Source organism: Cephus cinctus, unplaced genomic scaffold (assembly GCF_000341935.2).
Source record: "Cephus cinctus unplaced genomic scaffold, Ccin1 Ccin1_scaffold0299, whole genome shotgun sequence".
NCBI lineage: Eukaryota > Metazoa > Arthropoda > Insecta > Hymenoptera > Cephidae > Cephus > Cephus cinctus.
The window spans coordinates 361,812-378,233 of NW_014333002.1; the positions used below are offsets into that span (position 1 = coordinate 361,812).

General features: G+C 42.3%; 1 long non-coding RNA gene across 1 annotated transcript; it reads left to right on the top strand.

Annotated features, from left to right (window-relative positions):
- Window positions 1–455: 455 nt before the first annotated feature.
- On the top strand, window positions 456–1,775 carry LOC112494107. The gene is made up of 3 exons (XR_003059237.1): window positions 456–683; window positions 949–1,077; window positions 1,151–1,775. It is a non-coding gene; the product is annotated as an uncharacterized LOC112494107 (long non-coding RNA).
- The last annotated feature ends 14,647 nt before the right edge of the window (window positions 1,776–16,422 follow it).

Here is a 16,422-nt window from a genome sequence, read left to right on the forward strand (position 1 = left end):
CCATTAATCTATCATTAAACACTCATAACAATCCCACTTATACAGTATCAATCATTACGCCATTTCCTACTGATTGCTCGCCGACAGTTACCTGGAGCACTGTAACGAAATGGGTACAGCCAAGGTATACTTAGCCTATTACGCTCCATGAGGTATCTTTACTAAACAAAGAACGTAAGTCCCATAATCTTCGCTTGGGTCTGTTCATAGCGAAGATCAATTATTGTCACTGTTGAATAATAAGGCGACGCTTGGATTGTGTGTATGCATAATTATAATATATCTAATAGTGAATTATATATCTATATTTACATTGCTACGTACTAGTCCCGTATACATATCTTTACATCTTACATATGTATTATACATATAAATATCTCATTGTACAGATACGTACCTAACCCAACCTACCTACTACAAGTCTCCGCGTTGCGCGTCGTGTGTATAAAGTTACCATCGTGCGTTCGTCGGTTCATTCATAGGGGCCCAGTGAATGGCGTAGTGAGTCCCAACCGTGTAGTACTCGTAGTGCTTGCCCCGAGCGGGCCCGTTTCTCCGTTGCTTCTCAGATATCTCATACTTCTCATTATATCTCTGTCTTTGAGATATCATATGTGATGAGTACTCTCATAATCTATTACATTAGCTCGTACTGTATTTCGTGTAACAATTGAATAAGATACGTAAGTATATTACTGTGTAGAGTTAAATATACAGATCAATGTATACTCAATGAACTGTACTCAGTGGCGAAATTTATTGAGACCGAATAAAATTAATTAATTGATCTTGTCACAGTGTCAATCGAGTAAATTAAAGAATAAAAAATTAAATTGAAATTGATTGTATTTCAGATTCTTTTATTTTTGTATATCGTTATAAAATATTTATGATTAGTGGCACTTTTGTTGTCGGTATGTTATTGTTAAAAAAAAATGTATTTTGCAGAGCGAATGACGTCAGAAGTTGATTCCCTAGGATATGTTTTTTGCAGTATCTTCTTACAAGACCCTGAGCTTCGTGTCTTCGTGAATTTAATTATCTTTTTATTTTTGGCGGCTATTGAAGTATACTACGGTAATTATATATGCGTTAAGGATAATTTTTCTTCTATGATCATGATTAATTTTATCTTGTTTGTTTTTTTTAGAAACATTTAAAATCCACAAAGATACATATAACCTCTTCTTTTTTATACGTCTAGTATAGGAGGCTGGGTCCATATTGTTTTTCGTACCGGTTGGATCTCTAATGAACTGGTTGGACCGCAGGTCAAACGTAGCATAATCGCCTTAAAATCTCAAGTTAAGTTCGCCTGCCATGTATGGCGCCGGCTAACGGGTAGCCGAAACCTGTCCGAGTCATGTCCGACCTTTACGAAAGTCGTATCGAAAGAACGCGTAGCTATATATAATATAGTATATTATATATGTATATATAACTATATGAACATATGAAAATTATGCTCTATGGGTCATGAAAATATTTGTAAGTTCACGTACGACACTCCCATAAGGATCGACGTAGAATTCTGCATTACCAATATACATACAGAACGTATATATTCCAAAGATGCAATATAAGATGCTTGTGCAGCATCCTACCGTATCGAGGAACTAAGGCCCATTTCTATAGAAATTTTTGCGATCGTTACCCTTCGGACCCATGGGGAGCCGAAAACATCTGCCTTGAGATTCTTACGTTACTCTGGGCCTCCCTGACGTGGGACTTGCACGAATTTACCGATACCTGCCTTTACAAGGTAGCTGTGAAATTTCTACAAAATATACAGATGTCGCTAATAGTCTCTTTCGCAATTTTTTTGTTCACGCTAAAACCACCCTACACGTTTTTCTCTTAATTTAGGTATACTCCTTATGGGATAACAGCCCGAAATTTAGTACTTGTCAGCGACCCTGGATTTTGAGGTACAGGACGTTTCCCTTCGTATAGCTCGGAGCGGAATTCATTTTCTAGCGACAGAGTCAATACATCATCCAAAGACAAGACAGGCGTGATTATGGCGTCCGTGCCAAGTGGGTCAAGGACTCGTACACAATTCTTAAAGAAAGAAATAACTGATTCCAACCGGGCCCAGTTGCACGCGTCCAGTCGTGAAGTCTCTCTAACTCTGATGCAACCAACTTGACCCAGTCTTGTTTCCAAGCTTTAACTCTCGTCCTGACCTCGCCCTTGCCAAGTAGGAACACCATAATAAAACCCGCCATAAGACAGTGGGGACCTCGCTCTCAGATTACCCAGATAACTTTAACCCAGTCGTGGCTGACCGCCCATCATTCATCAACCCCACCGCCGCTCTCTTCGACTCTCTTAAGATCTTCTGCTGCACGGAGAGAGAGAGAGAGAGAGAGAGAGAGAGAGAGAAAAAGGTAAGAAGGAGTTTCATTCTCCCTATCTCCATCTCACTCTCTTTACCTACCTACCCACCTACCTTACCTTCCTCTCTGCCTACCTACCTGCCTACCTACCAATCTCTGCATACCCTACGATAACGGATAAGAGATAACTCTTCCACGCTACTCAGAGACTCCAGGACTTGCCTTATGAATGAAACCCCTCTGCCGTTCGTTCAGGATGTCGTCTACCTTTCTCAACGGCCCTGTACCACCAGCATCTTGACATATCCATATACCTTTGGTACGTCCTGTATATATATATATTGTCTGCAGACATCTCCACCTCTCCGGTGAATAATCCAAAAGGGTGGGTACCCGATGAATCGCAGCTATCGTGCCAGCCATATCAATTATCCATACCATTGCAGGAATCCTGGGTACAAGTATTGATAATTCGAGATAATACTTGGTACCGTAAAGACTTCGTGGTACGAAGATGCTGGAATTTTCGCTTGGACTTCCGAGAGGATTTTAGATTTTGGATTCGAAGATTGAAAAATTTAAAGAGACCGTCCAAAGACCGGTAAAGGGATCGAAAGACTCGGCAGAGACTCTCCGGCCAATTACCTCCAATATTGTGACACGGATTAACGTCACGGCAAGTTGGGATTTGCATCGTATTTGCATAATTTTGGTTGCACCTCGCGCCGTAATCCGGCACCAGTGACGTCACTTTCTCGGGCACGTGGTCCCTGGCTATACCGCATATAGTTCCACCGTGTACAGACCAAAGCAAACTGAGACCTACTACTTCAGACCTCAAAGTAGCCACATGGGACTCGGGAAGGTAACCTCGCCTCGTGGTTGCGGCTATGAGGACCGCGAAAAGTCACTGATGGGGAGGAGAAGAGGAAGGTCGGAACCTGAAGAGGATGAGAACTCGGAGAAGGAGGCCCCGTGCGGCCCACGCGCACGTTCTCCCGTATCCACATATCCACATACCGGTGCTTCGTACGTTCTCTGGGTTTGGGCCCTATAGCAGTCAGGCCCCCGGAGAGCCGCGGCTGTCGGCTCGGGTCGCACAACTGGTTTTTTAAACGTAGCCAACGACGATGGCCACACTCCTCCCCGTTTCCTTTACTTTCTTTTTCTTTTTTCTCTCTCTCTTCTCTACCCATTCTTTTTTTTACTCCTCTTTATAATCGCCAGTCCATACTCCTCGAGGACCCTTGGTCCCCACGAATTCCCCGGCGCTATTTCACCATTTTTATTCGCAACTGACACCAACGCCGTTTGCTTCCACCGGACTACCTCGTGGAGATCATCCAGCACTCTCTTTTCCCACTGAAGAGACGAAAGACTGATAACCCCTGTGATAGTCTAATTATTTTGATAAATGAAGAAAAATTTTCACATTTAATTATCGATCCCAACAAACCCACTGACTGTGTTAATAATCCTGGATGTAGTCCCAAAAAGAAATGTCACTACCAACCATAATGAAATTTCTAGTAAGAAGTACTTCGTGGACCTTATACCGAAGTACTGGTATGTCCTATCGTTACCCAGTGCCCTAAAAGCCAGCGAAGGGGAGGTAGGAGGTATCAAGGTGAAATGACATGTGGGTACTCGTATGTGCATAGTAGAAGCCAGTAGGTGAGGACGAGGCCGCTGAAATGGCCGAAGCCATCCGAGAAGTGTCGAGTAAACAAATAATGAATACTTGGAAGTTGGAACGAATCTTTGGTAATGCCAGTCGGCTTCGTGTTCTATGGTATATAGGTAGATGGTACGTCGTCGACGCCGGGACGCCGGAGCGTGTTTCCTACTCCTTCGTAGCTTGCTCACCTCAACCTCAACCTCTCTGCCCACAACTCAGCTTCCACAGCTTGTGTACAATGCCGTGCGTGTCTCTCTAAAAACCACACTGACACTCCTAGAGAGACGGAATAACACGGCGTGTGTATAGTCATTGACGTCACTGGCGCACTTTTTGTCTACTTCGTGAAGACGCCGCGAAGAATCGCGAGGCGCCCGAAGCTACGGCGCAAGACGGCGTCTTTACGGTTTCTTGGAAAATTTTCATCAATTCACCGTTGCTTGTTGTGCAGTTCGTGCAATGATTTTTAAAAAAAAATTTATTAATCCTTTTACGTAATCGCGTCGACTGCGCTCTCCGGTTTTCCAGATTGAAAAAATCAATGTGACGGAAAGTCGAGCGCGAAGTCCAAGGCTGTCAATGAGAAGCCTGTCTTGTTAGTGTCAGTGGTTACAAGTTAAAAAAAAAGGTCGTAGAAAAGATAAGTAAAGAAAAAGGAAGGATCGAAGGTGGGAACGCTGTCGGAGTAAAAGGTTTGGAATTCTTATCGCGAAGCTGTTGTCGAATTGCGTCAGACTCGCGATATCAACTGCAGCTATATAACGTTGAAATAAGTAAAAGAGCGTGAGAGGGAGAGACGAAAAAAACATGGTGAGTAAGAGGAAATGAAAAAAAAAAGGAATAGCAAGAGAATGCTAATATACCCAGTGGAAACAAGTGACATTCCTGCAAACTGGACGAGCGGCACGTGTTTTCCTACAGAAGCAAACCTTATAACGTCATGATACGTCACTGTTGCCATAGCCCAACCGATATAAATAATTGGTCATTTTAATGAAAATTCAAAGTAATTCTAAAAAACCATGCCTCTACCGTGAAACGGTGTAGGAATAAATTGGACTCTGAAAAATTTTTCAAAAAATTTTTCAAAAAACTATTTCATCGAAATCCATCATTTTTGGTGTATCGGTTTATTATTATTGACCGGTTGTAATGCGACTATGCTGCTGTACTGATAAGCGCAGTCGCCACGTGTAAAACCGTCCAGTTGTACTTGGGTATCCGGCACCCTGACACCCTGGCGCAAACACACCCCCATATACACACCCGGAACCCGCACGGCAGCAGACTCGCAGGGTCGGGGAAATTAGTGGTCTATTCAATTATTGTAATTTACTTCTCAAACACAAACAGAACAGAATGCTGTCTCTGAATTCTCCCTGGCGTTTCTAGTCAGGATTGTCTGGCTCCCTCTTTCCTGCATCCTGTGACACGTATGTACATAGTACATAGCTATATGTATATCTACAGGTGTATATATATATATTTATATATATATGGATGGGGATATAAGTGCGTGTAGGGGTTGCGTGAACCAAGACTTGCATTAACCTACGCACCCACGTAACCACGTACTATCCAGTAAAACCCTTCACAATTTCTATATATATAGGTATATACATGTGTAATTATACCAGTACACCCTTACCACTTTGATAAACCATCCCCTAGTTCCGGCCGCGAATTTCGGAATTGTATTATTTACACGCACCAGACGAATAAACGGCCATGAATGGCGGTTCGTTTAACTTTAGGGATCTAAGTCATTTGCTGATAACTAATCGTGTTTGGAGAGTATTTTTGATTTTAAGTATCTTCTACAGGGAAAGCTTAGTCCAACCGATAATTTCTGCAAAACTTGCTTTAGGGTTACATGAGGATCTTTTTTGATCTCTATCAGTCTTTTCGAACCACACGGTATTATCTGTCATATTTTTGAGAGAGAAAAATCGGCAAAAAGAATAATACTGTCATTGGTCGTGCCACAACACCCGATCGCTACGCCATCTGCACAAAAAACTCAAAATGTATCTTTGGAGTTGTTATCTGTATCTTGCATCAGTAATACGGAAAATAATTTTAAAGAATGATGGAAATTTCTTCCATTATTACACCATATACTTGTATTCGTCGTTATATGTAAAATTTTTTTCACATGCCTGACTAATAAAAATCACAGGTAAGATAAGTTACTTCAATATTCATGATTAGTAAATTACAAAAATTTGATTTTGCGTGAATCAAGCTCAGCCGAAGATCGAAAACAAATTTTAGCAAAAGTTTCATTTTTATAAAAAATTTGGTTCAGATTATTTTTTAATGCAATGTATGAATAACCAGTTAAAAATTGCAACTACATGTATTCGGTAAAGGTGACAATTTGGGAACTTGTTTTTTTGAGAATATGACGGTTCGCGAACCTCGTGATTGGGGAAACTATTATAATAGGGATCAATTTTTAAAAAATTCTGTTTAAAACAATTATTGAAAAAATCGCCTCAGAAGGGTTGTTACGATTTTAGTTGGACCTGCAATTTTTCTCACAGGAGTTAAAAAAACCGTTGGAAATGGAAGGGTTTTTTTTTCTTTTTCTTTACAGCCGTTCGTTCACGCATTCATTGATCGAAGAATGATCAATATATGTATGTACGGGTCTGGGCGGATGGGTGCATTTCGGTTGGACCCTCGTTTGAATAACAGTGAAAAATTTCCCTAAACGGTTCCGGGCTGCAGGTCAGGCCTAGGCTGTATCGAATATTGCATAATAAAAGAAACACATTAACTTGCCTCAAGGTGGATACCACTTCGTCATGTATGTGCTACGTATATGCGTACCCCACTACAGGGTAATATAATGCGTACATATGTAGACAGTATACAATTTGGTGAGTTTGCCAACCATTCCCCATCATCCTTTTCGAAAATATTGGCCCACGGGTTGTAGAGCCAGTGAAGTGCCAAAGGTGCAAAGGGTGTCAGAAGTGCAAGGGTGCCATTGGGCTACCTGCTCTACCTGTTGTATTATTGGCGTCGAGTTATATAAAGAGCGAACCAGGATTTCGAGATCAAAGAAAAAGACAGGATTGGATCGCCGGGGCCTTATTTGAAAAATGGGAATGATCAGATCTGGTGCGAGAGGAATCAAGTATCCACCATCGACGTCTATTGTCGAATGCCAAATATAAAGGCTCCTTACTAATATAGCTGACCCAGATACACGCCCCGATCATTTCCGGAGAAAAAGGAAATTGGGATAAAAAAATTGTCACATGGTACACGAGAAAATAATAAAATTTGACACGAATGATATTTTTCGTCCAAAAATTTGTATTCGCTCGACAATATTTTTTTTCTTATAAATTTTCATACGGTCGTAAAAATATCTACCGAGGATGAATAAATGAAAGACGTCGGAAGTGCAAGGCGTACGCATGCCACGCGTGTGTCAACATTCCAGAGAGTCGGGAGTCGCGCCAGGGTCTAACTGTTAACGCACACACGCACTTACGCCCCCTGGGCAATTTATTAGATAGCCATGGATAACCACCAATGCTAATAACGCCATGGCTTCCAGTCGAGTCGAGCCTGGGGAACCTGATAAGATGGCGACTTGTTGATTTCCGGGTATATAGATACACAAGACTACCTATATAACCACGCATCAGGCATGAAAAGGTATCTACGTTAATATCAAGAGAATTTTTTTTCTCTCTGTTATAGGTAAACTAGAAAATATTATACAAGTATCCAGCATCCATATCCAATTACATAATTTATGTGACATGAAAACCTCTTGAGAAATCCTTTGAAAAAAATTGTGTCCCATAGCTTTTTCACGTGGAAATGGTAAAACCAGTCTTTCTCTACAATGGAGACCCGTTTGACACCTGCAGCATAAAATTCCCTGGAACTCATCCGAAAAATGGAGTCTGCTTTAGGGAAACAGTTCGGAGCGCAAGGTGCAACGTTACGGTTTACCATGTCTCTGTTAGTCAGTCAGTCAGTCATTCATTCATTCGGTCATCCGATCAGTCATTGAATCAGTCAGCTGTTGAAGTGAAGTAGCATCTCGCCTACAGTCCGTCTACGGACCCATTGAGAAGTGCGGAGCCATACGACGCTGCAGAGTAACAGGTTCATAGATTAGCATAATGATTATAAAGCCTCGATGAATTATTTATTTGTCGGATGTAGAGACAGATAGATGGCGGTGGGATGGGGTGGGGTGGTCGGGAAAAAAAGGAGGGAGACGATAAAAAATTTTAAATTAAAAACAAAAGGAATGACAAAAATTTTTTAAATTAATCAAAAATAAAATACAGAAGCAAGGTATAACGAAGCATTCCTTTTCTTCGAGTATAATTCAGATGCTTACATTTTTATTTCTTACTTTCCTTCCTCCTCTTCTTCTTCTTCTTCTTAATATTCCACTTATAACCAAAGGAGACGGTACGGTTGCGCACGCGTCCAGACCTCAGCATTTGCATATTATGTCTAGTCTGACATTAGGTAGCCATCCCCGCGGTGCATTGCATTAATTTTTGATCCTGCGACACACACGCAGCCAGCTAACCCAGTTGGCATCTAATTATCACAAGAGGAAAACATTAGCACGTGGTAGAATACATTAGCAGGAATATAATTTGTCGTAGCTCGTGCCAATCCAGTTGAACAATGATAACTTTTCCATTATGTCGTAATACGCATTGGTCGACAGGTTTTCCATAAGCGAAAAAGCAGTTAGAGTAACGAATAAATCTAAGCGCCTAGTGGTAACGGATGTTATAACAGATTTCGAAAAAAAAGCCGTTTAAAATCCCGTCTGGTTCTCATGTGACGTCAAGATTTAAATGGTCCATCGAAAGTGTCAGCTGATCCCAGAATCCGTTAGGTCCGAAGGATGATTTTTGCTTAACGGTCGTCAATAAGATTTTTCATCCATACGCACGTACACTGTGGGACCCATTCCCGTGGTTGGGCCTTGTGAAGAGGCCCATAGGTTAGCACAGGATAAATCGGTCTAATGCCCCCCCACGGGCTGATAGGCAAAGCAGCTATCCCATGAGGTTTTCCCACAGTATTCGCTGCTGGTGGTTCTCTGGTGTCTAGTTCGACGAGAGAGATTGGATGAAGGAGAGAGAGAGAGAGCTAACGGGCAATAGAAGGAAAAGAGAGAGAAGGAGCCTGTGGCGTATTGCTTTTATAAATCTTCGATGATCAGGGTGCCTTCGAATGTTTGAATAGGAAGAGCCCAGGTAATACGTATGCCCATTTGAATATACCTGGCTCGTTGCATATTTAAATTTAAGGGTGGCCGGGCAACCCTTCTTCCGATCTGGAACAATAATAAAAGGAGACCCTGGGACGGGACATATCCTTCCTTCAGGTAAGTGTGATTTTGCATAGATCTCCATACGTTATCCATACAGGGTGGTGCATTTAAAGGTCCAGGTATATACCATGGCCAGACGGTGTCATCCGTATGGGAAAGTGTATGCAAACCATTGTGACCCCCATAGGAAGACCGCCGTGGACCCTTAAAGTGAAGACAGAGAGATCACACCCCATAGATAGATGGTCCCTGGCATCGACCCATAAGGATACCCAAAACCAACCCTTCCGCCTCTATATGTCCTTCCTTACTTCCTTCCTTCATTCTTTACCCATGTCCCACCCCTTATGCACGGCCACCGTAGCTGCCCCACCATACGAGACAATCGTCTGCATATGTAAAAAGCCTTCGTCTATCTTATGCTGGTAGCCCTGCTGTACGATTCTCAGGCGGATCTGCGTATGCAAGACCAGAGCCAGGATCCCATTGTTAGGCAAAGCAACCGCCGTGCTGTAGGTACGTAGGTACCTTCGCCTATATGGTAACTATTGGCGCGAGGTAGCTAAGACGTTTTTTAACCGTTTTTACAAGAGAGGGTTAACGTTACGTATACATACGTATATAGACGCCGTCATCCCTCAGAGAAAACGAATCGGTGGTAGCAAACAACTGGTAACCCTCTGATTTATGAAATAGCCAATGGTACTTTACGGCAGCAATGCTATGGGTACTATTTATTTCTTTACGTAATACGAATACATAAATATACTATATAATCAATAGGAATTTCCCTGTACAATTATTCAACCCAGTCTCCCTCTCACTCGTCTTATCTAGGTTACCATAAAACTAGTTTATTTTATTTCCGTTTATACAGCCCGATATCTGTAAGGCTGAACTTTCATCATTAAATTCCTATATACCCGCCACTATCATCGCCATAGGAAATTTACCAATATCCCAAGACCTTCCCGTCCTGAAGAATCAAATCAAGATTCGTCGAGGTCGACTGGCGACTGGCTACCTCTCGCTCCATTAACCACAGGCACCTGTTACCCACAGTCGCTAAATACCTTAATCACCATCTTAACCAAGTAAAATTATGCAATCGCCAACAGCAATGGCGGTCTGGTTCGTCGACTGCTCGATATCTCCCAGTAATTTCAGGTATTAAAGATCAAAGCTGAACTTGATAATCTGATATAATAAAAGATCGATATTATCCTGAAATAGAATGCTTTAATCGCCATCTTGTAATTCGGTAGCGCGATTTAATTATTTATATTTTTTTTTATTAGCTACTATTTATACGTAATGCGGTTGTCTCGTGACAGGTTGTACCTCACGTATCCACAGTGTGTTGCACCTGATGAAATTAAAATAAACGCAGTCATCTCATTTTCATGCTCATTAGTATACAGAAAACAAGTGGGCTAGCGGCTTCTCCTTCCCATGTGCGAGAGGACTGACATGATGAGCGAGTGCAGCGAGGGCATAAGGCCCAACCGAGAGCACAACCGTTGCTGTGCAAGTGAGCAAGTTACAGGCAAATACCCGCTATAACCAGCAAGAAAGAAGAGGAAGAAGAACGCCATGCCTCTCATTCACGAGCCAAGGGAATCCCGCATAGCATTAAAATCTTTTAATACCACAACGTTCCTCTTCGTGATGGCAAATGGCGCTTCTCTAGTAACCTCAAGGCGGAACGACATAAGCTTTTGTTTAGATCCCTGGCAAAAAACATCGCGTGCTCGAAATCCCCTACCATACCTACCCTTTACGAGCCGACAGTCGCGTGCCAGTTAAAATCACATATGTATATGAACCATCCAACGCCTCGGTTATGTTAATGCACATGTCTTAGGTCATAACCACATTGTTTTCTTGATCGAATAAAATTTTTTTTCTCCTTTTTTTTTTCTTTTTCACCAGATTTTTTATCGATTATTTATCTTCGCCCGTCTCGCTCTCTTCGGTAGGGCAACCTCAATTTATTTCAGTGGACTTTACAATGCTTAAATCTTTGTATACGGATACCACGTAAAAACGGAGACAGTCAAGATCGCCTTAGGACGTTGTGAAATTTCTGTTTCTCGTGGATTTCATGCGTGTGGAAGCCCAATATGGGTTCCTTAAGTGACTATTCACATGTAGCGGCGAGAAGCTAGGTCAGCTAGGTTGGAATTCTTGCGTGTATAGTTCAGGAGTGAGGATCAGTCTGTAGCCCCAGGGCCAAACTGAAACTTCGTTCTTCTCTCCGGTGTATCTATCTCGTTCTTTCTCTCATCGTAAAACTGGATCTAGTGTCTCTCTTCGTATCTATGTACGTGTATACCTGTATACGTATCTACATCTTTCTCACTTTATAAACCATGTATAAACCCACCTACCCAACTTACTCTCGATATCTCTTCTCTCTCCTTCTCTCTCCTGGTTCTGGGTGGAGGACTCTGGACCGGAAAGCAGACAAGGCCTACCACGTTGCTGCCATGCCATACGTTTATATCCACGTACGCACGTTATACACCAAGTATGTTGGTACCTGCCTATAACTGTCTGTCCACCTTACCAAAGACTCGCACAGCTCGGCCAGCATGGACTATAAAAATATTTTAAAAGTAATATAAAAAAAAATTGAATTCAACAATTTTTCTATTTTTTTAATAGAAGATATGACACATACGGCACGAAAACTTGAGATACGGTTCAGAAATATTGCCTGAAGCCTAACAAGCAGATTGATATGTTTCAGCAGTTTCTACAACGTACCTCAATATTGTATACCGTATAAAGGATACTGAGTTATCGGTCATTCACTCTAAGATAATTCGTACAGAGGTCGCAGACTTCTATACGTTAACAATTTTAAGTCCCAATTTTCATCAACCGATCTTAATTCCTGCTATGTTTCTTCTATCTGGTCACGTAAAATGTCCGAGATCTCGTTACCAACCTTCGTACTCAACAAGGCGTAAAGAGCTCGCAGATAACGTGAGTGGAAAGGACATTCCTTCGCGTTGGTTGAAAAAAGTTCGTGGGAGTTGTCGGGAGAAGGTATAGTAGATGCAGTACATTTAGCTGGCCATTTAATCAGTGCCATTAGATTACTGACGGGAAATTTAAGATACATGCATATCAAGCTTGAAAAAGCTAGTGTGTTATTGAGTATTGAATTTTTTTATATTTATCATAGATTCGACCGCGACACCGGTAGGTGAGTAATCAGTAGCCGGCCATTGACGTAGGCTGTAGATAGGATGGCGGAGGTGAGGAAGTAGAGGGAAAAAAAGGAAAAAAGGAGAAAAGAAAATGTAGTGGTAGCCAGTATAACGAATGTACAAACGTCTGTATGTTTACTCAGCTATTTAGGCATCCGTGCAGTAGGACCTCTACTGTTCTAGCCATCTCGCAATTCACCAATATTTGAGGAAAAAATTATATAAAATTAACACTTAACAAATTAAACAAATCTCGCGTTACCGGAGCTCGCGCGCATGTAAATATTGCGTAAATCAATATTTTTGCTTCTGAAAGGATTCAACGCCTATATATCTATATAATTTCCATGTAATTACCTTTTTTTTTATATCCCCAGATTTTTTCAACTTTTCACCATCGTTTCCAGTCTGTTCAGTTACCCGCGTCGTCATTCCTTTTGCACTTGGACTATACCTCTCTTTATCTACGTGCGAAACATCGCCGGCAAATGAATTTACACAATTTACGTGACTAGTCGGAAGGACGTTTTTCAGGGACACTTGACAGTGTCACGATTCTCCCAAGAAAATACGGGCCCAGAATTTGCGCTTGTATATGTAGGCATTGTGATCGCATACACGTGTATCAAGACGCCAGGTGCATACGTTTTACATTGGGATAAAACGGTCTTGCTCGGGGACTTGAGGCCCTGGCTTCAAAATACATAGGTGGTTTCGTCACGGAGAAGAGGAGGAAGACGGTACTGAAAGGGATAGCCAGTTCTAGTTTGACCGGTGCAAAATCGAAGTTCGTAAAATCTGGACATTTAACGGGAGACGCTGGGAACAGATTGGCATCGCACTTCGTACGCGTGAAACACTCCTTTAGACATATATATATTTATATATAAGTATAGATATACAAGTTTATGGAAGACCGGTTGACGTGACATGGCCGCTAAAAATAACCGGCTAGAACCGAGAAGCGCGAAAAACCTATGTCTCTATGTTAATTGCCGTCACTTAGGATAGTCACGTACACGTGGATTGGGTTTATATTGTTTCTGAGCAGTTTGATTTTTATTCGAAAATTACGTCACGAAGCGAGTACGTGCGTCATTGTGTCAGGTAAGGCCCATAATTTTTTTTTTGAGATGGAGAGAATAGTCTATGGGGTTTCAGGTAAAGCATGGGTTTCCATAAGATTTCCACGAGGTATCGTATGTAGGTGAGGATACAGTGGACGTGAACAAGATATTGGGCCTGACATCTTAATTAAGGAATAGTCGAGCAAGGCATAAGGATAATCGACGAGATTGTTATAAGGTAGAAAAAGAGGAGTGACCTTTCCCGTGTCGCGTATTGGGCCCAAAGAGAAACGAGTCCCCGAGTCCAGTGACGTGATTGTGCCCATGCGTGGGGCCCGCGTGTGTTCGGATGACAAAGGTCGAGCAATATAGCATGATTCGGCCAGCGCTTCTGTGCCGAGGTACGGGCCCAAAGTCCTCTGGCTCCTTCATGTGCCTTTTTGGGGGCCCGAAGCGTGTGCTCCAACCCTCTCTTCCTCCCTCGTCTCTTCCTTTGTAATACCAACTATATCTGCCCGCCTCTCCCCTCCTTCGGGGCCTTACTTTAACTCCGCGGTGGTTCAAATAAGTCAACTCGCTTTTATTCTTGTCTCTCGGTTATTCTTTATGGCGGCGGACGTTGGGCCTCAGGCCCTTCGCGGTATCCCTACTCTCTGCGGATACTACGTTGTTATACGTTATACGCAACAGCGTACAAAGTACAAGAAGCAAAAGGTTACATGTGAGGCCCATGTTCGGGGCCTTACTTATTGGACAGTTTACACGCCGTGCGTTTCCATATTCCACGCAAGCTCCGTAACGTAAGGCCCCAACTTCCATCTCTGCTGAATATTCGCTCTACGGCACTACGCTTACCCTCTACGCTCCGTCGAAGGGACACGATTGAATCACATCTGCAATGTTTCGATTCGTTTTACAAACGTCATCAAAATTTTCAAAATTTTCTACGGTCCCGCTCTTCGCGTCTTTTCACTTCAATAATTCCCATACTCACCCTACGCAACTTTAATTTAAATATCTCAACCGATATTCCTTATGCAAAATTCTCAATTGTACGATCCACCAATTGCAATTTGGCTGCCGTACGACAGGCCCATTTTTGTAAAAGTTTCACATGATTCCTTTCTCAAACCAAGTTGCACGTGGAATAACGAAGAAAAGGCAGCCGCAGCGACACCCGGGGCCCTTCGACTCTCAGGTACCAGGGACCAGTAATTCTCATGGTATAACATCTAATAATATGCACGCAAAGTTTATTTCGCCAGTGGATTCATACGTCACGCGGTTATTGTGCAGTTAAGGTACGGCCCTGATCCCAGTAGACGGGGGCCCCTGGTTTGCATAAAAATACCGAGTGATTGGGTACTTTAGAAAATTTAAGCGCTATAGATTAAGCTCGCTCGCGGGGAAACAATAGCACGCCATTTCTTTGACGAGTCTCCAAGATACTTTGCTTTTCCGACACCATGGTGTACATTACGTACCCTGTATGAAGTCTGTTGCCTTATAAGCTTGTAACTCAATACCAAGCACGATAAATAATAAAATATAATTTAATTCAAGAATGAATTTGCACTCCAATGCCTATACCACGCATGTACTCCACTAGTTATAACTATACGACCCCTATGAGCTTTAAGGTTGCCATAACCTCTTCCGTGTCTCCTGATGTCCTTCCGTCTATCAAAAAAAAAAAAATAAAATAAAGGATCGCTCTTACCACGAGAATCCATAGATGATTATCGGCCATATAGGAAATTGAAAGGGTGTCTAAGGAGGTGTCTAGTGGATACTCCATGGGGGCGGTTTCTCTGCAGGGTGGCTCTCAACTTATGGGGTCTTAGGGCATTCAGACACCCACACCGAGATGGGGACTTCGATAGCCCGTGGCCACCTTGGATAATAGGTTCGGCTCTTACTCTCTCCCTCTCTCTCTTTCGCTATGTATACAGATATACATACATATATATATTTCATCTCTCTCTCTCTCTCTCCAATGAGCCACCCTAGATTTATTCTCTTTGCTCCTCTTTCTTTCTGGTACCGCTGGTAGCGAACCCTAAGACTCCGTTCGCCACGTTTTACAGTACCCACGGGTAATGGCGATCAGCTCCTCTCAAACTCTCTTCTTAGGCTCCTCTCATCCTCTGCCAGTCAGGTGCACGCAGCTTCGATCGCTATCTGCTAAATCACTATCAATCACCGGCACCTCAGACACCGGATGCTCGGACAAAACCAATCTTGGCCCTTTGGAGATCCTTTGTGAGCGCGATAAATAAATCGCGCGCCCCCAACTTCTTGTCCTTTTAATGAGATCTTCGCTGGTGAAGGACCTAACCTACGTGAATATATAATTGTACAGAAGCTAAACAGAATAATAGTACACAATAGTTATATTCAATAGAGAATCCAGGATAATAATTGATTCTTAATGGATATCCTATTATCGTTCTTTTATTATCTTAACTGTAATAAATGGATTATGGGTAGTTAGGGTCTTTCTTTTTCTTTTGTTATTATATAGATATATCTGTATATTGTATTGTATACTCGATTCGATATAATCCTATCTAGTCTAGTGTGGATTCTTGTATCCTGCAAAGACACCGGTCAGGTACCCGCCTCCTCCACAGCAGGGACCTAGAAAAACCTTAACCATCCTAGTCCCGGAATCAAATCCCAGATCCAAAACCTGATATCCCTTGGAATGGGCGGGGAGGATCGGTCCCGGAGCAAAAGGGGATTTCGGCTGGATGAGGCTGCATGGTGTCGGAATGCACATAAAATC